This window comes from Bombina bombina, chromosome 1, assembly GCF_027579735.1.
Source record: "Bombina bombina isolate aBomBom1 chromosome 1, aBomBom1.pri, whole genome shotgun sequence".
Classification (NCBI taxonomy): Eukaryota; Metazoa; Chordata; class Amphibia; order Anura; family Bombinatoridae; genus Bombina; species Bombina bombina.
The window spans coordinates 695830252-695850559 of record NC_069499.1 but is presented as its reverse complement, the minus strand read 5'-3'; positions in this window follow the sequence as shown (position 1 = coordinate 695850559).

Here is a 20308-nt window from a genome sequence, read left to right as displayed (position 1 = left end):
TCAAACAAAAAGTGAGTGTGATGAAATGAAAGGGGGTCAAAATAAAGAACTAAAAAGACAAAAAAGGTGCTTAAAGTGTGAGAGGGATGTAAAAAAACAAAGAGGGTAAGGAGTATTTAAATAAATGAAAAGAAGAAGAAGACTAAAAGGAGGATATGTAAACTAAATGTAACTAGGGGATGGGTATGGGATGGGTATGGGGTATGGGATAAGAGTAAATGGGATGAAAGGGAATGGGACTACAAGGAATGGGGTATGGAGTGTAGTATGAGGGGGTAGGGGGTATGGAGTGTATGTAGTGTTATTGATAAGTGTATGTATGTATTGAATGTGTTTGCGTGTAAATGTGTTAAGTGTACAGATAAATCACTCGCTCGCTAACTAACACTACTTCTAATTCTCAATAACAAACACTCCCACTAACGCTCACTAACTACCACTAACTGACGCTCACACTAACAACTATCACTAATAACTCCCACTAACTCACTCACGCTCCCACTAACAGACTCTCTCCCACTCCCGCTACCTCCCACTAACTCACTCACTCTCTCACGCTAACACTACCAACTGACTATCTCACGCTAACACTACCAACTGACTCTCTCACGCTAACACTACCAACTGACTCTCTCACACTAACACTAACTCACTCTCAAAAAATCGCAAAATCTCTATTCTTAACTCTCCAAAGACCCACCAGCAACACAGTCAAAGAAGCCCTGCTTGTGTGGTGCTTATATACCCTGTGTAAATGTTTAATGATGTCCCAATTTCCATTGTAATTAGTGTTCAGGTGTGCTTTATTAGCAATTAATATTATTGCAATGTGTATTAGGTGTGTTAATTTGCGCATGCTCATTTTGAGTTGGTATTTGTGGAATGTGTAGAATGCGATGATGTCATAGTGGTCGTTTTCTCTAACATTGTCCAATAGTATTCTTTTTAAATGTGAATTTGCGATGGTGTGTTCTTCGTGAAGTGTTGTATATGTATGTTTTTCATAATATATAATGATATTGAATGCGATTTTTTTTTTAGTGTATGTATATATTTTTTAATCCTTGTTGTTATTGTGCGATTTTCCGCATCTTAAAGTATATGCGTATTCCACGTATAAATAGTATTAAAACTTCCCCCGCTTGTGAATGTGTAATGCTTGTGTGCTTTGTTGATTGATTGATGTTGTGACATTTGCGGCGTGTTATTGTTGTGCATGATGTGGTATGCGTCATATGACCGAGCTGTGCGTATTTCTCGCGAGATCGAGTGTTAGGTGAAAAAAGCTATTTTTTGCCTTTCCCATTGTTCTCTATGGGAGACTGTCTAACGCGGGCAGGATTACGCGTGTGACATACACGCGTTAGGAGCATCGTTAGATGGTCTTATATTAACTCTAAATACCGGAGTCAAACAATGCCGTGCGTTAGACATAAAACACGCGTGGCGTTAACAGCCCATCTACCGCCGAACTCTAAATCTAGCCGTAAGATAGCTACAATATAACTAATAGTTACATTGTAGCTAGCCTAGGGTTTATTTTTATTTTACAGGCAAGTTTGTATTTATTTTAACTAGGTACAATAGTTATTAAATAGTTATTAACTATTTAATAACTACCTAGCTAAAAATAAAACAAAAGTACCTGTAAAATAAAACCTAACATAAGTTACAATAACACCTAACACTACACTATAATTAAATAAATTAACTACATTAACAACAATTAAATAAATTAAATGAAATTAGCTAAAGTACAAAAAAAAACACTAAATTACAGAAAATAATAAACAAATTACAAGATATTTAAACTAATAACACCTAATCTAATTGCCCTATCAAAATAAAAAAGCCCACCCAAAATAAAAATAACCCTAGCCTAAACTAAATTATCAATAGCCCTTAAAAGGGTCTTTTGCAGGAGCTCTTTTACCTGTAAAAAAAAAAATACAAACAACCCCCCCAACAGTAAAACCCACCACCCACACAAACAACCCCCCAAATAAAATACTAAAAAAACCTAAGCTCCCAATTGCCCTGAAAAGGACATTTGGATGGGCATTGCCCTTAAAAGGGCAGTTAGCTCGTTTACAGGCCCAAACCCAAACCCAAACCTACAAAAAAAAACACCCAATACACCCTAAAAAAAACCTAACACTAACCCCCTGAAGATCGACTTACAGTTCTGAAGACCGGACATCCATCCTCAAGGAAGCTGCAGAAGTCTTCATCCAACAGGGCTGAAGTCCTCAACAAAGCCGGGAGAAGTCTTTATCCAAGCCAGGCGAAGTGGTCCTCCAGACGGGCAGATGTCTTTATCCAGACAGCATCTTCTATCTTCATCCATCCGACGCGGAGCGGGTCCAATTTCAAGACATCGGACGCGGAGCATCCTCTTCATCCGACGACTACCCGATGAATGAAGGTTAACTTTAAGTGACGTCATCCAAGATGGCGTCCCTTAGATTCCGATTGGCTGATAGAATTCTATCAGCCAATCGGAATTAAGATAGAAAAAATCCTATTGGCTGATCCAATCAGCCAATAGGATTGAGCTCGCATTCTATTGACTGATTTGAACAGCCAATAGAATGCGAGCTCAATCCTATTAGCTGATTGGATCAGCCAATAGGATTGAACTTCAATCCTTTTGGCTGATTGCATCAGCTAATAGGATTTTTTCTACCTTAATTCCGATTGGCTGATAGAATTCTATCAGCCAATCAGAATCTAAGGGACTCCATCTTGGATGACGTCACTTAAAGGAACCTTCATTCATCTGGTAGTCATCGGATGAAAAGGATGCTCCGCGTCAGATGTCTTGAAGATGGACCCACTCTGCGTTGGATGGATGAAGATAGAAGATGCTGTCTGGAGGACCACTTCGCTGGCTTGGATGAAGACTTCTCCGGGCTTCATTGAGGACTTCGGCCCGGTTGGATGAAGACTTCTGCCGCTTCCTTGAGGATGGATGTCCGGTCTTCAGAACTGTAAGTTGATCTTTAGTGGGTTAGTGTTAGGTTTTTTAAGGGTGTATTGGGTGGGTTTTATTTTTTAGATTAGGGTTTAGAGCTCCCTAACGCAGCACCATTGATTCCTATGGGGAAATAAAAGTTATGTCTACACTTAACACCCTAACATGAACCCCGAGTCTAAACACCCCTACTTTTACACTTATTAACCCCTAATCTGCCGCCCCCGACATCGCCACCACCTGCATTATAATTATTAACCCATAATCTGCCGCTCAGGATACCGCCGCCACCTACATTATACTTATGAACCCCTAATCTGCTGCCCCCAACATCGCCGACGCCTACATTATATTTATTAACCCCTAATCTGTCACCCCCAATGTAACCGCAACCTACCTACACTTATTAACCCCTAATCTGCCACCCCCAATGTCGCCACCACTATAATAAACATATTAACCCCTAAACCGCCACACTCCCGCCTCGCAAACATTAGTTAAATATTATTAACCCCTAATCTGCTGTCCATAACATCGCCGCCACCTACCTACATTTATTAACCCCTAATCTGCTGCCCCAACGTCGCCGCCACTATACTAAATTTATTAACCCCTAAACCTAAGTCTAACCCTAACACCCCCTAACTTAAATATAATTACAATAAATCTAACTAAACATTTCTATCATTACCTAAATAATTCCTATTTAAAACTAAATACTTACCTATAAAATAAACCCTAAGCTAGCTACAATATAACTAATAGTTACATTGTAGCTAACTTAGGGTTTATTTTTATTTTACAGGCAAGTTTGTATTTATTTTAGCTAGGTACAATAGTTATAAAATAGCTATTAACTATTTCATAACTACCTAGCTAAAATAAATACAAAAGTACCAGTAAAATAAAAACCTAACCTAAGTTACAATAACACCTAATACTACACTATAATTAAATAAATTAGCTACATTAACATCAATTAAATAAATTAAATTAAATTAGCTTAAGTAAAAAAAAAAAAAAAAATTACAGAAAATAATAAACAAATTACAAGATATTTAAACTAATTACACCTAATCTAATAGTCCTATCAAAATAAAAAAAGCCCCCCCCCAATGCCTTTTGCGGGGCATTTCCCTAAAGTAATGAGCTCTTTTACCTGTAAAAAAAAATACAAACAACCCCCCCAACAGTAAAACCCACCACCTACACAAACAGCCCCCCAAATAAAATACTATCTAAAAAAACTTAAGCTCCCCATTGCCCTGAAAAGGGCATTTGGATGGGCATTGCCCTTAAAAGGGCAGTTAGCTCTTTTGCAGGCCCAAACCCTAACCTACAAATAAAACCTACCCAATACACCCTTAAAAAAACCTTACACTAACCCCCTGAAGATCGACTTACAGTTCTGAAGACTGGACATCCATCCTCAAGGAAGCAGCAGAAGTCTTCATCCAACAGGGCCGAAGTCCTCAACGAAGCCGGGAGAAGTCTTCATCCAAGCTAGGCGAAGTGGTCCTCCAGACGGGCAGAAGTCTTCATCCAGACGGCATCTTCTATTTTCATCGCGGAGCGGGTCTATCTTCAAGACAACCGACGCGGAGCTTCCTCTTCATCCGATGACTACCCAATGAATGAAGGTTCCTTTAAGTGATGTCATCCAAGATGGCTTCCCTTAGAATTCTATCAGCCAATCGGAATTAAGGTAGAAAAAATACTATTGGCTGATGCAATCAGCCAGTAGGATTGAAGTTCAATCCTATTGGCTGATCCAATCAGCCAATAGGATTGAGCTCACATTCTATTGACTGATTGGATCAGCCAATAGGATTGAACTTAAATCCTATTGGCTGATTGCATCAGCCAATAGGATTTTTTCTACCTTAATTCTGATTGGCTGATAGAATTCTATCAGCCAATCAGAATCTAAGGGACGCCATCTTGGATGACGTCACTTAAAGGAACCTTTAGATGAAGAGGATGCTCCACGTCTGATCTCTTGAAGATGGACCCGCTCCGCAGCGGATGGATAGAAGATGCCGTCTGGATGAAGACTTCTGCCCATCTGGAGGACTACTTCGCCCGGCTTGGATGAAGACTTCTCCCGGCTTCATTGAGAACTTCGGCCCGGTTGGATGAAGGCTTCTGCCGCTTCCTTGAGGATGGATGTCCGGTCTTCAGAACTGTAAGTCGATCTTCAGGGGGTTAGTGTTAGGTTTCTTTAAGGGTGTATTGGGTGGGTTTTATTTTTTAGATTAGGGTTTAGAGCTCCCTAACACAGCACCATTGATTCCTATGGGGAAATAAAAGTTATTTCTACACCTAACACATCTAAACACCCCTAATCTTACACTTATTAACCCTTATCTGCCGCCCCTGACATCACCGCCACCTGCATTATATTTATTAACCCCTAATCTGCCACTCCGGCACCGCCGCCACCTACATTATACTTATGAACCCCTAATTGTAATGCCCCGCAAAAGGCCCTTTTAAGGGTTATTGATAGTTTAGTTTATGCTAGGGTTTTTTTTTATTTTGGGGGGGCTTTTTTTATTTTGATAGGGCTATTAGATTAGGCGTAATTCGTTTTAATATCTTGTAATTTGTTTATTATTTTCCGTAATTTAGTGTTTGTTTTTTTTGTACTTTAGCTAATTTAATTTAAGTTAAAATAAATACAAACTTGCCTGTAAAATAAAAATAAACCCTAAGCTAGCTACAATGTAACTATTAGTTATATTGTAGCTAGCTTAGGGTTTATTTTATAGGTAAGTATTTAGTTTTAAATAGGAATTATTTAGTTATTAATAGGAATTTTTATTTAGATTTATTGTAATTATATTTAAGTTAGGGGGTGTTAGGGTTAGGGTTAGACTTAGGTTTAGGGGTTAATACATTTAGTATAGTGGCGGCGACATTGGGGGATGGCAGCTTATGGGTTAATAAGTGTAGGTAGGTTGTGGCGACATTGGTGGCTGCAGATTAGGGGTTAATAAATATAATGTAGGTGTTGGCGATGTTGGGGGCAGCAGATTAGGGTTTCATAAATATAATGTAGGTGGCGACGATGTTGGGGGCAGCAGATTAGGGGTTCAAATATATAATGTAGGTGGCGGCGGTGTCCGGAGCGGCAGATTAGGGGTTAAAAATGTTTTTTTAGTGCTTGCGATGCGGGAGGGCCTCGGTTTAGGGGTTAATATGTAGTTTATGGGTGTTAGTGTACTTTTTAGCACTTTAGTTATGAGTTTTATGTTACGGCGTTGTACCATAAAACTCTTAACTACTGACTTTTAAATGCGTTACGGATCTTGGAGGTAGAGGCTGTACCGCTCACTTTTTGGCCTCCCAGGACAGACTCATAATACCGGCGCTATGGAAGTCCCATAGAAAAAAGACTTTACGAAGTTTACATAAATCGTTTTGCGGTAAGGCCAAAGAAGTGTGCGGTACACCTATACCTGCAAGACTCGTAATAGCAGCGGGCATAAAAAAGCAGCATTAGGACCTCTTAGCGCTGCTTTTTTACCTTAACGCACAACTTGTAATCTAGCCGACAGTTTTTCATGAGTTACATTACTGTCACACTGGTATAGGAAATCTAAAATAAAGACACAGTATTTTAGACAGGACAAGTGAATCACAACTGCTGAGATGGAAGGTGGCAGCAATAATAAAGTGTATGTAGCAAGAAGATACTGAAAACCACAATAGTCACAGGGTGTGTGAAGGCGGCTTTCCTGTATCAGCAGGCTGTAATTAATGTATAGGAAGAGATTTGTTATGTTAACCCTATTGCAGGCTGAATAAGTGGCTACACTATAGTCTGCAGGGAGAAAATATACCACAGTTCCTCAGGTAAGATAGTAAATAAAATATAGGGACTTACATGTAAGAAATGGTCATTCAGCTGAATAAGTGGCTACACTATAGTCTGCAGGGAGAAAATATACCACAGTTCCTCAGGTAAGATAGTAAATAAAATATAGGGACTTACATGTAAGAAATGGTCATTCAGCAGGATATTGTAAGTGAACATGAAATATCACATTTTAGGTAAGGGATTTGCGGTAGGTAGAACTGTGTCATAGTAATTTAGAAACGCTGACAAAAGGTCATTATGCCGTATGAGCATGTATCAAGGATAAGCGTTATAGTGCTGGCACATATCAAGGCTGAGAGGCAAGGTTTGAAAAACTTACAGCGTAGTCGGGAGAGCAGGCTAGAGCTGTGGACTGAGCGGCAGAGCAGCTGGCGTGTGACGTCACCGCAGTTGTTGCGGAGCTCCGTGGAAGTGCTGAGGCAGGAGACAGGAGCGGCTGCGTCCAGACTAATTAAACGAAGATTCTCAGATGATGGTTGGTAAATCACAGGTGCTTCAGAGGAAACTGAAGGATGTAGGTATTAAGCAACAGTAGCAAAGTTCGTGAAAAGCTTGATCTTTGAATAAGGAAGCTTGCAGCAAAGTGAGTGAACAGCGTTCACACAAAACTGGCTAGGCAATTGAAGTGTAATTCAATACTAAGCAAAGAATGAGTAAGATAGGTGTGCCTTAAATAGGGTGGAGACAGGTATGAGAAGCAGTGATCCTTAAAGGGATAGTACAACCTAAGGATAGTGTATATGGCACAGATGCATATCCTGACAATTACAATGGTAAAGCTGGAAAACAAAATGTATGATAAGTTATGAGCTCTTGAAACCTCCATTTTATAGTTTTAAAAGCTTCTATGGATGACTAATGGGCTGGCCAGCACAGGACCCTGTGATATAGGAAACACTAGTGAAGTATGTTAGACGTATTAATAATCCCAGATAGTCTAATATTAAATTTGAAATTAAATGATAAGAGTAATAGTTGTATATGATAAATTGAACAATATAAATAACATATCTATATGAAATCTGAAATAATTTATCAGCGGGTAAACACTGCTTTGTTACTTTAGAGTATCAACTGTTGTGGGGAAGGGGGGGAGGGGTTCTTATTGAAGTTTCTAGTAGTAGTTACTTGGCAGGCCACTCTTGGGCCAATTAATTGATGGTTATACGCATGAACTGAGAACAATATATAGATTATAAGAGCAGCTTAGATATGACACGGAGAGAATCTGGGGACATGTATCTAACATTTTCCTCTGTGAGGTATACTGTCCAACTATAAACTAGACACTAGCATACTATGGGAAATTCCTCTAATGTTATAACTGAATGGCACTTTCACCTGCAAAGTCTCCAATGTACTATTAGGGAGGCTCACCAGGAATTTTAAAAGCATCCTGTAAAGAAAGACATTAAGAAGTTGCATAATAATTCAAAGTTTATTCATAATTTACATAACCAGCTTTCCTCCAGTCACAAATGAATAGTTTAGGTTGCCAAAGGGTGTAAGATGTTGGAGCTAACTATCTCTGCTTAACTCTTCTATATGTTATCTACCATCTCCCTCGCCGGCTGAGGAAAGAAGGGGAATTATGCCTCCAACCAACTATTTTTATCATGCATTTAACATGAGCTATTTGAGAAGATACTAGTTGGAGCAGTGTAATAATGGAGGTACAAAATAGGGCCTCTAGTTATCAATGTGTCTACCTAAAATACGCTGGAATTCCGCAGCGTATTTGAGGCGAGGCTGATTCGCCGTAGTTATCGAGCCCTAGATACCGGCAAAAGTAGAATTTAGTGACGTAAGCTTCGATCCGCCGGACTCAGTCCGACACAGATCGATTGTTACGTCACTCCAGATGTTCCACACACAAGTGCGGCACTATCTGACTACTGTTGCTAGTTATCAAAAAACTAGCAGGTACGCTCGGCACTTTTCCGGCCCAGCGTACCTGGTTTTCAAAGGAATCAATGGGAGTCTGACCATAGCGAAAGTTCATGTTCGCTGCTGCCAGACATCCCATTCATTCCTATGGGAGCTGTCTACACCTAACACCCTAACATGTACCCCGAGTCTAAACACCCCTAATCTGCCCCCCTACACCGCCGCAACTAAATAAAGTTATTACCCCCTAAACCGCCGCTCCCGGACCCCGCCGCAACTATAATAAACTTATTACCCCCTAAACCGCCACTCCCGGAGACCACCGCCACTATCATAAACTGATTAACCCCTAAACCACCGCTCCCTGTCCCCGCCGCAACTATAATATATGTATAAACCCCTAAACCGCCGCACCCGGACCCCGCCGCCACCTACATTATACCTAGTAACCCCTATCCTGCCCCCCTATACCGCCGCCACCTATAATTAAGTTATTAACCCCTAAAATAAACCCTAAGATAGCTACAATGTAATTAATAATTACAATGTAGCTATTGTAGGATTTATATTTATTTTACAGGTAACTTTGTATTTATTTTAGCTAGTTAGAATAGTTATTAAATAGTTATTAACTATTTAATAACTACCTAGCTAAAAGAAATACAAAATTACCTGTAAAATAAATCCTAACCTAAGTTACAATTAAACCTAACACTACACTATTATTAAATTAATTCAATAAATTACCTACAAATAACTACAATTAAATTAAATTAAATAAACTAACTAAAGTACAAAAAATAAAAAAAGCTGTTACAAAAAATAAAAAAAATAAGTTACAAACATTTAAAAAATATTACAACAATTTTAAGCTACTTACACCTAATCTAAGCCCCCTAATAAAATAACAAAGCCCCCCAAAATAAAAAATGCCCTACCCTATTCTAAATTAAAAAGTTACCAGCTCTTTTACCTTACCAGCCCTTAAAAGGGCCTTTTGCGGGGCATGCCCCAAAGAATTCAGCTCTTTTGCCTGTAAAATAAAAATACAACCCCCCCAACATTAAAACCCACCACCCACATACCCCTAATCTAGCCCAAACCCCCCTTAAATAAACCTAACACTACCCCCCTGAAGATCATCCTACCTTGAGTCGTCTTCTGCCAGCCGACCACCGATGGAACCGAAGAGGAGATCCGGAGCGGCAGAAGTCATCATCCAAGGGGCGCTGAAGAAGTCTTCCATCCGATGAAGTCATCATCCAGGCGGCGCTGAAGAGGTCTTCCATCTGATAGAAGTCATCATCCAGGCAGCGTCTTCAATCTTCATCCATCCAGAGCGGAGCGGAGCCATCTTCAGACGAGTCGACGCAGAGCCATCCTCTTCTTCCCGACGACTAACGACGAATGAAGGTTCCTTTAAGGGATGTGATCCAAGATGGCGTCCCTTCAATTCTGATTGGCTGATAGGATTCTATCAGCCAATCAGAATTAAGGTAGGAAAAATCTGATTGGCTGATGCTATCAGCCAATCAGATTGAAGTTCAATCCGATTGGCTGATTAATTAAAATCGAATTATTAGAAAAATTCTAATCGAATATTACATTTAAAGAAAACATTAGAAATACTATTACATTAAACAAATGTTAGAATTTTGTACAAATATTCGGAATTTAAAACAAACAAACAAAATGTGTTAAAATTTGTTTCATTTTTCAAATGTTGCAAAATATTCGCCTATTCCTAACCCTATCCTAACTAAGCACTTTATACAGCTGTAACAAAAAGGCAATATTACTGATCTGTGAGTGTGCACAGCTTCTGTCACAGTCTGTGAGAATACCTGAGCTCCAAGATGGAAGCCCCCAGTATGAAGAGAGCTTCAGTATCTGGCACCTTTAAGCTATTAAAACAGGAGAACGGATTTGAAAAGAGCTTTAGGAACAGGATGAAATAACAATAATGTAGTGAGTAGTAACCATTCTAGGGTAGTTATGCCGAGCAGTTTAATGTCCCTTTAATCATTTTTAGACACAAAACTTTTCCCTGTTCAGGTGTGTTCCTTCATATTTAGATTTACCATAAAGAGTTGATAAATAAGAACGCTCTATAGTGTGAAGATTTATTGCTCCATATTTTAAAATAACACTTCTGCATTTGCACACAAAAAAAAAAAAAAAAAAAAATCTCCAAATAAAATGCATTTATTTTATTAGGACTGTTTGTTAAGCACAATTAAATAAGCAAATAAATCTCTCAGGCATCAGGTTACATCTTGAAATTGCAGACTGATGTGTATTTTTTTTCCTGCTAATGGATTGTTAGTTTTACTGTGGTGGAACAGATCTGAATTTCTAATAGAAATATCATAAAATAGTTATTTATAATAATGTCTAGATGATAGTTATTAAGCTTCTTGTGACTTTTATCAACACAAACACATTGCTTTAATACTGGTTTAGATGACTATGTAAAGTACTGCAAGAGCTCATATATAGATAACATTACTATATGAAAATATCTTTGAATTGCACTGTTCTTCGGCTTGTGGCACACTAGACAGCACATAAGTCTATAGAAACAATGTTATTATTTTTCCATTACAACTGAGCAAATTGAAGAGTTCAGAGATAAAGTGTACCATTGAATAATATAGAGAACACTTGTGGCAGGAACAGGAAATGAGCAAACAGCAGCAAATAGATACACTAATCATCTCATGGTTATTGGTTACATGGTGTACACTTCAATCTGTAAAGAACATGAGATAAGACGGCACTTAAAATCTGTGATAGAAGCCAAGACAACAATATCAGCAGTCACCAGAGATATAGCTGGTTATTAAAAAAAAAGTTTTATTACATCAAGGAAAGATGGATACATTATTATAGTTGCTATGGAAAAATATGTTTTCTTTTTAGGTGCTATCCTGTTCTATGACAAATATAGTACTGGAACAGCATTTATAATATTTATGGATCCCCAAAATGGTATTTTAACTGTATTTCAATATATTTGGGGTTTCGGCCAGTATTTGTAATATGGGAAGATTTAGAGAAAGGGCCCTTAACTTTATTGCAAACTCTAATGAAAGTCATAGTCATTTTAAATAAGTAGTAATGACCTAGTTACTAGGTGGTGCAACATAATAACATAATTCTTTATATATACCTATATATGTGTGTGTCTGTGTTGTTTCTTTCATTATTATTTATATAATGTAGGAAAATAACATGTCCGTTGGTTACAAATTTAAAACATATAATTTTCTTTAGTTAAGAAATATCTAACTTTTTTCTTATGCTGTTTTTGAAACAGCTAATCCTACACCATTCACTACTTTAAATGATGTTTTTTTTGTATCCCTTATATATGGTATAACAATATATCAGCCTTTGATGATGTTTCTGCTTCCACATTGATATCCAAAAATCTTAAAAAAAATATATATATATTTTATAAGATTCACTGACATATGTCAATTGGTCTATTGTATTCAAATACTAGATTTCTTCAGGGACTGGAATTACATTTTTAATAAAAACATACATTGATTTGCTATGTTTTTTGACTGCAAAACTGGAATGCTTGCATTATACCACTGTGTTTGGTCCTGATATGCAATATCGATAGAAGTATTTTTTCAACTAAGACAAATAATTCCGATTATCCTAGCTCTGTGAAGGAATAATCTAGATTTTATTAAAGAGACAGAGACAAAAATTTTCTCTTAATCTTTTCTTTTTACTGCTCCCAGCACTTAAAAGCAATATAAACATTAACAGAAAAACACAGTAAACCAAGAACACAGATAATAGACCAATAAAAGAAAGCCTTGAGTGGTCAGACAAAAAGTGACCAATGAGAGTAGTCCAAATATCCATAAAGAGTCCAGTAAGTCTGTAATCCTTCTCTTTGATCTTTGATGTCGAACAACGATGATGAAAATTTCCAATCAGAGAAAACTTGAAATCCAAAGGAGAGAACTACCAACATAGAAAACATCATTAAGAACAAAAACGTACTAGTAGAAGTAAAGATCCTGTCTCTGAAGCTGAGTTGAGAAGAAAAATGTTGAACCAAATCAAGCCGATTCCGTGTCTTAGATTCCTCGATTGGGAAGAATTGAAGCAGAAAAATATAAACAATATGTTATAATAAACGTAAATATATGCATTACATTCTAGCAGGGAAGGGAGGGAGGGAAAATATGTGTCTCTGTCTCTTTAATAAAATCAAGATTATTCCTTCACAAAGCTAGGATAATCAGAATTTTATTACAAGGACAGAGACTTCATATTTTTCTAGTACAAAGCCAAATAGGTCATGATATCAAAAGAGTAGGAATATTATGAATAGGCTTAAAATAAAGTTGGCGATAAATAGAATCAGAGGACCAATCCACTGCATTGAAGATCTCTTGAAGAGAACAAGAATTGGAAAAATCATTTGAAGCTGCAGCACCTCTGATAGAATGAAGAGCTAAAAAATTGTCTACACCTGCTTGAATCATGATACACTTAACCCACCTAGCGATGGTAGTAGAGGAAACATGAAGATGAGGATGAGTAAATGATATCAGAAGTTGAGAAGGTGTAGAATTTCTGAAAGAAGCAGTTCTATGTTCATACTCCTTGAGACACAAAACACATAAATGAGGAAAATTAGAAAAATAAGGATAGAATAAAGTAGAAGAAGAAGTTTTGGTTCTTCAAGACAGAGGGAAAATAACACCTTGAGGAGAGAACATTTTATTATTGGAATCTATGGCTTTAACATCAGATACCCTTCTGCAAGAAAGTAAACATAAAAGAGTGGCTAATTTAGCTTAAAGCTGTTTAAGAGAGAGATTAGAATTTTCAGGCCATTTGGTGAAGAGGGAAAAATGAAGTTAACGTCCCAAAAATGAGAATATTTAGAAGATGGGGGACGTTTAAGATTAATAGATTTCATAAGATGACAAACAGATACATGTGGTCCAATAGGAGAATTTTTAAATAGTTTATGACCTGCTGAAATAGCTGATCTAGTTACATTGATTGATCTGTATGCCAAACCAGCTTCAAATAGTGAAGTAAAAAAATTCAGCACTTCACTTATAGGAGCTGAAAAGGGATGCAGAAGTAATTGATCACACCAGTCAGACCATTTCTTTCATGAAGAGTGGTAACACTTTTTAGTTCCTGGGGACCAAGAGTCCTGTAATACATTTTTTGCTTCTGAAAAAAGTCCTTTGATTGACCAAAAACCCCTGAAATTGTCCATGCAATGAGATTGAGAGAACCTATTCTGACAAGATCATGAAAATTTCCTATGGGATCTGAAAGGATGTCTATTCGATGTGGGAGCAGAAGAGGTGGAAGGTAGGACATCTCTAGAAGAGATGGGTACCAGGATTAAGAAGTCCACCAAGGGGTTATCAGAACTAGGGAAATCTGTTCTCTCCTGATCTTGGCGATTGTTCGAGTGATCATGGAGTATGGGGGAAAGGCATAAGCTCCCTTGATTGCCCAATTTTGAAAAAAGGCATCTGTTGCTAGTGCTTCTGGATCCGGTCTCCAACTTTAAAATGGTTTCAGTTGAAAGTTGAGATGAGATGCAAAAAGTTCCAGACAAAAGGAGCCCCTCAAAGTTAAAATCTTGGGAAAAAGAAGAGGATTGAGTTTCCAGTTGCTTGAATCCCGCAGGTATCTGGAACCCCAATCCGCTGACACATTCACCAGTCCTGGAATATATTCTGCCTCAATGAAAATGTTCTGAGAAAGACAATAATGTATGAAATCCTTGGCCAAATTTGAGAGGGATTTGGAATTGGTACCTCCTAATTTGTTGATGTAACGGACTGCAGATATATTGTCCATCCTGAGATGAATGGTCAAAGGAGTCTTCAACTTGGAGAAGCTCCTCACTGCAAAGTATCCTGCTGTATCTCCCTAACCTGTTTGCTGGCATCAGATTCTATAATCGAATCTCTAGAATTGCCGGAGAATATAGCTTTCCCATTTCAAGCACAAATGTTGGAAAGCCACCACTGCAACTCTTCTCTGGCTTCTGAGGATAAAGAGACAATGTAAGAGTACAAGAAACCTCTGCGAAGATAAGATATTTTAGATGTTGAAGGGCTCTGTAATGAAGAGGGGCAGGATAGATAGCCTGAATGGAAGAAGAAACTAACTCTATAATCCTGGCCAAAAGTCTAATGGGAAAGTTCTTCTTCTTTATAAGAGAGGACATTTCTTTCTTGATATTTGATATCTTTTGTAAGGGAAGACTTAGAGTAGAAAGTTTGGTGTCTATAGAAAAACCTAGGAAAATTATATTCTGAGATGGGGAAAGAACTGATTTGTTGAAGAATTGAAGAAAACTGATAGTGATAGATACGTGAAGGAGAGTTGCATGGTCCTGATGCATAAAAAGGATGACATCCAAATAAATAATTAAACAAATCCCTCTCAAGCAGAGCCAGGCTACAACTGGTTATAGGATTTTTGTAACACCTATGGAGTGGAAGATAGGTCAAAGGGAGGACAGGTAAACTGCCAAACTGATTCTTTCCAGAGGTAACAAAGGGATTTTCTGAAAGACTGATGTACAGAGACCGTCAAGTAAGCGTCTGTCAAATCTAATCTTACCATCCAATCTCTGTCCAACAGGCAAACCCTGAGAAGGTGAATACCCTCCATTTTGAAATGATTGTATTCTAAAGATTGGTTTAGATATCTTAAATATATAACTGGTCATAACGTTCCTTTTTTTTCTTTACAAAGAACATGTTGCTTAAGAAAGAGTTTTCTATTGATGGAGCTAGTTCTATCACATATTTTTGTGCTAGATTGGAAAGCTCTGTGTTTAATAGGTTGGAATCCTATAAGGATAATCTTATTGGGTTGGGTCTTTTGTGTTGGGAGGGGGGATAAATTAAATTTAAATGGAGACCTGAAAAAGTCTGAAAAACCCAAGGATCTAAAGTAATTTTCTCCCAATTGTGAATAAAGTGTTTTAATCTTCGTCCCACTAAATGTGGGGATGAATTGGTAAAGGTAAAGGGAAGAGAGGGATTTACCTTGAAAGGGTCTTCTTTGAGCTCTGGAGAAAAAAACTCTGAAGTTCCATGTTGATGGAAAGAAGTTTGTGAATGAGGTGGAAGGAGGGGGATTGTTTTGAAATTGAGACCTTGGGACAAATGTGCGACCAGGAAAGTGGCCTCTACCTTTTCCGGCCCTGTCAAAAAAATTGAGGAAGGTAAAAAATCTTTTTTGTATTTAATTTAATTTTATTAAGAGAATTAAACAAATTCACATAATTATTTATTTCCTTAAGGCCTTGCTCGCCAAAAAGAAGGCCATTAGCCAAAGGACCCATCTCTGTCGGGGCAAAGTCTTTAATTTTTGGGTCAAATACGTCTTAGGACCAACCTTTGTCTCTGAGTGGCAATTGATGTATTTGCGTCACCAATCAAATTGTGTTTTTGATTGGTGACACAAATACATCAATTTTGGGTCAATACGTCCTAAGTTGTATTGACCCAAAAATTCAAGACTTTGCCCTAACAGAGATGGGCCCTTTAGCTAATGGCCTTCTTTTTGGCGATCAAGGCCTTAAGGTATTAAATAATTGTGTAAATTTGTTTAATTCTCTTAAAATTAAATTAAATACAAAAAAGATTTTTTACCCTCCTCAAATTTTTTTTGACAGAGCCGGAAATGGTAGAGTCCGCTTTCTCAGTTGCACATTTGTCCCAAGGTCTCAGTTTCAAAACAATCCCCCTCCTTCCACCTGTAACACTTATTCTAGTGATATATGTCCCTTTAAGAACAGCTCTAGTTAGGGAACTCCCTTCAACACCTGCTCTATAAATTCCCACAATTCTTAGAGCACCTTGTCAATTATTCTGTGTTTGTGCAGAGACTAAGAAGCTTGTCTACATGAATTACAACTATATTTTTAAAACCTTCAGACCAGGTTATCAAGGATATTTGAGAAAATAAAGAACATTCAACTCTAACTGCATTCAGCAGTTAAACAAGTTCCAGCTTGCAACTTATTAGAGACTGAAATCACTATAACCCTCATTCTTTCAGCTGATACCAAAGACTGGATACTCACCATTCAACTTGGATTTTATTTCAAGGACATTCACTGCTTAACTGCGGTTACAACCGCCAACAAAACAATCTTATCAAACTTTGATTCTCTCCTAGCTGCCGATATTCTACACTCCTCATTGGACATCCGTCTCACAACCTCAGCGTGACGTCACGGCTGAACCGAAAGAGGCCTCACAGACGCTGCAGCATTATCGAAAGCGCTCAGTTCACAAAACCAACTAACTGGTAATAAGCAGGCTCTCTGTAAGTAACTGACAGGAAGTATAGCAAGTTAATTGTATATGGATCTTCAACTGCAGATCTAGATGGAATGTTTCACTCAGCACCTGCTTATCATATGTAGAAGAGAAGCGTATGGCTTGGAGTGATTTAATATATCTTGAAAAGAACAGAGTGACACAGGTTAAAACCTGGAGCAGTCTCTTACAGAATCAGCTGTTAGAGAAAACAGGAACCCAAGGGGTTAAATAATTCAGGTAGGAGTTTAAATAACAAGGAACCATTCAGTCACAGTTTCACTCTTACCAGAGAGTGGACTTTAGCTATCCGTTGTAACAGCTGATCTGTCAGATTAGGACAGAAGAGAAATCCTCAGGCAGCGTGTGAACGGTTAGAACTGAGGAGCTGCGCTGATAGTAATTAGTGATCCAGTGAAGCAGGTAGTTTGAGGAGTGAAGAAAGATTTGCACAAGCAATATAAAAGTTCAAAACGATATTCAGAATTAAATCCTGTTGTAACAAAAGGGTAATCCAAAGAGCACAATATGCAGTGTTAGCTCAGCTACCAAACTCATTAACTAAGCACCTGTCTGCCCTCAGGAAAAGGTTTAAGTAAGGTAAAAAGGTGCGGCTTCGTAGTTAAGGTGGAATTACAGAATATCAGATGTCAGACAGTTAAGGTGGAGAGATGAGTTCTGACATGACCCCCCCTTCAGGCAAGCCTTCCCAAGGCTTGCAGCCTGGGGCGATCAGGGTTCCTCCTGTGGAACTGAGCAACAAGTCTTGGAGCATTCACGTGAGATGATGGTTCCCAGGTATCCTCATCTGGTGGATAACCCTTCCATCGGACAAGGTACTGGAGTTCACCTTTAGTAATCCGAGAATCAAGTAATTCTTTCACTTCGTATTCTTCTGCATCCAGAATCGGTGGCTTGGGTGGTAAAATCTGTGTGCCGGAGGAGGAAGCTGGTTTGATCAGAGAAACGTGGAAAGTGGAGTGGATGGCCAGAGAGGGAGGTAATTGAAGTGCTACTGCATTTTGATTGATGATTCGTATAATCTGAAACGGGCCTATGAACAGACTGGCTAATTTTTTGCTTGGGATTTGCAATCTCAAATTTTTGGTCGAAAGCCATACCCAGTCACCGACTACGTATTGAGGTGGTGGTCTTCTTCTCAGATCATAATATTTTTTCTGGGCATTTTGAGCAGATTGCAAATGTTTTTGGAGTAATTGCAAATTTTGTGTCATCCTATCAGCTATATCATCAATTTTGGGACTTGGAGAACTTGTGGTTGTGAGAAAGGACATTTTTGGATGGAACCCATAGTTGGCGTAGAAGGGAGTCATTCGAGATGAAGAGTTGAGTGTGTTGTTGTATGCAAACTCAGCGGTTGATAAATAATTCATCCAGTCTTCTTGGTGGAATGCACAATAGGATCTAATGTACTGTTCTAGCCATTGATTCAGACGCTCTGTTTAGCCGTTCGTCTGTGGGTGATAAGCTGTGGTGTACCTATGGTTTATTTGTAGTTTCTGACATAGATTCCTCCAAAACCTGGAGGTAAACTGAGTCCCCCTGTCGGTGGTCAGAATGGTTGGTATGCCATGAAGTTTCAGAACATTATCTATAAATAACTGGGCTGTTTCTGCGGAGGTTGGAAGTTTCCGATATGGGATGAAATGGGCCATTTTTGTCATCAAATCAACAACTACCAATATCGTGTTCATTCCAAGTGAGAGAGGCAATTCGACTATAAAATCCATGCCCAGGTGGGTCCATGGTTTATCAGGAACTTGTATAGGCATCAATAACCCATATGGGGGTCTTCTTTCTGATTTCGATGTGGTACAGATTGTACAATCTTGTATGTATTCCTTGATACTCATGTTCATCTTAGGCCACCAATAGTTCCTTGCTATCAAATCCTTCGTCCTGGAAATTCCTGGATGGCCAGAAAGAGGAGAGTCGTGGTGTTCCTTGATTAACTCCTGTCTTAGAGTCTGGGGTACATAAATCTTGTCTTTGATGTATCCTATCCCATCTGAAGCGGTATGGAGTTGTGATGGAGTATCCAAGTCTTGGACCAAAGCCTCTTTGAGTTTAGAGGCGAAAGTTGAAGTGATACCAATGTATCTATCATGTGGTATGATTTCCTTTAGATTGTGGTCATTTACTGGCTTTGGGTCCTTCCGGGATAAGGCGTCAGCCTTACCATTCCTTGAAGCGGGTCTGTATATGATCTGAAAATGGAATCTGCTGAAATATAGACTCCAGCGAACCTGTCTGGCAGAGAGTGTCTTGTTCCTTTGGAGAAATTCCAGATTTTTATGATCTGTATATACTATGATGGGTAATCGTGTTCCTTCTAAAAGATGTCTCCAATGCTCAAATGATCTTTTTATGGATAACAACTCTTTCTCTCCTATTGGGTAGTTGATCTCCGGAGGAGACATAACTTTAGAATAAAATGCTACTGGATGAAGAGGATGATTCAAGTCTTCTCTCTGGGATAAAACTGAACCTAAAGCGTAATCTGAAGAATCCACTTCTAAAAAGTATTGCAACTCCGGATTTGGATGTCGGAGTATCGGAGCAGAGGTGAACGCAGTTTTCAATGTGAGAAAGGCTTGAGCCGCTGATGGATTCCACAAAAAGGGTGTTGTGCAGCCCGTAAGGGCAGTTAGGGGCTTAGCGATAGCGGAATAACCTTTGATTAATTTCCTATAATAGTTACTAAACCCGAGGAAGCGTTGAAGCTCCTTACGGTTAGAAGGTGTTGGCCAATCTTTTACCGCTTCCACCTTGTTATCCTGCATCTGTATTCCCTCTGGGGATATATCATATCCCAAAAAGGAGATCTTTTCTGTATGGAAAAGGCATTTTTCTGCCTTGGCATATAATCGATGTATTTGTAATCTTGATAATACCCATGTGACGTGTTTAATGTGATCCTCCAAGTTTTGGGAGTATATTAAAATGTCATCGAGATAAACTATCACACATATGTCAAGAAGATCCCTGAAAACATCATTGACAAAATGCTGGAACGTTGCCGGAGCGTTACACAGACCAAAAGGCATTACCAAATACTCATATAACCCATATCTCGTTCTAAATGCTGTCAACCACTCATCTCCCTCTCTTATGCGTATGAGGTTGTAAGCCCCCCTGAGATCGAGCTTTGTGTAGATCTTAGCTTGATGTAAACGCTCTATAAGTTCAGGGATTAGG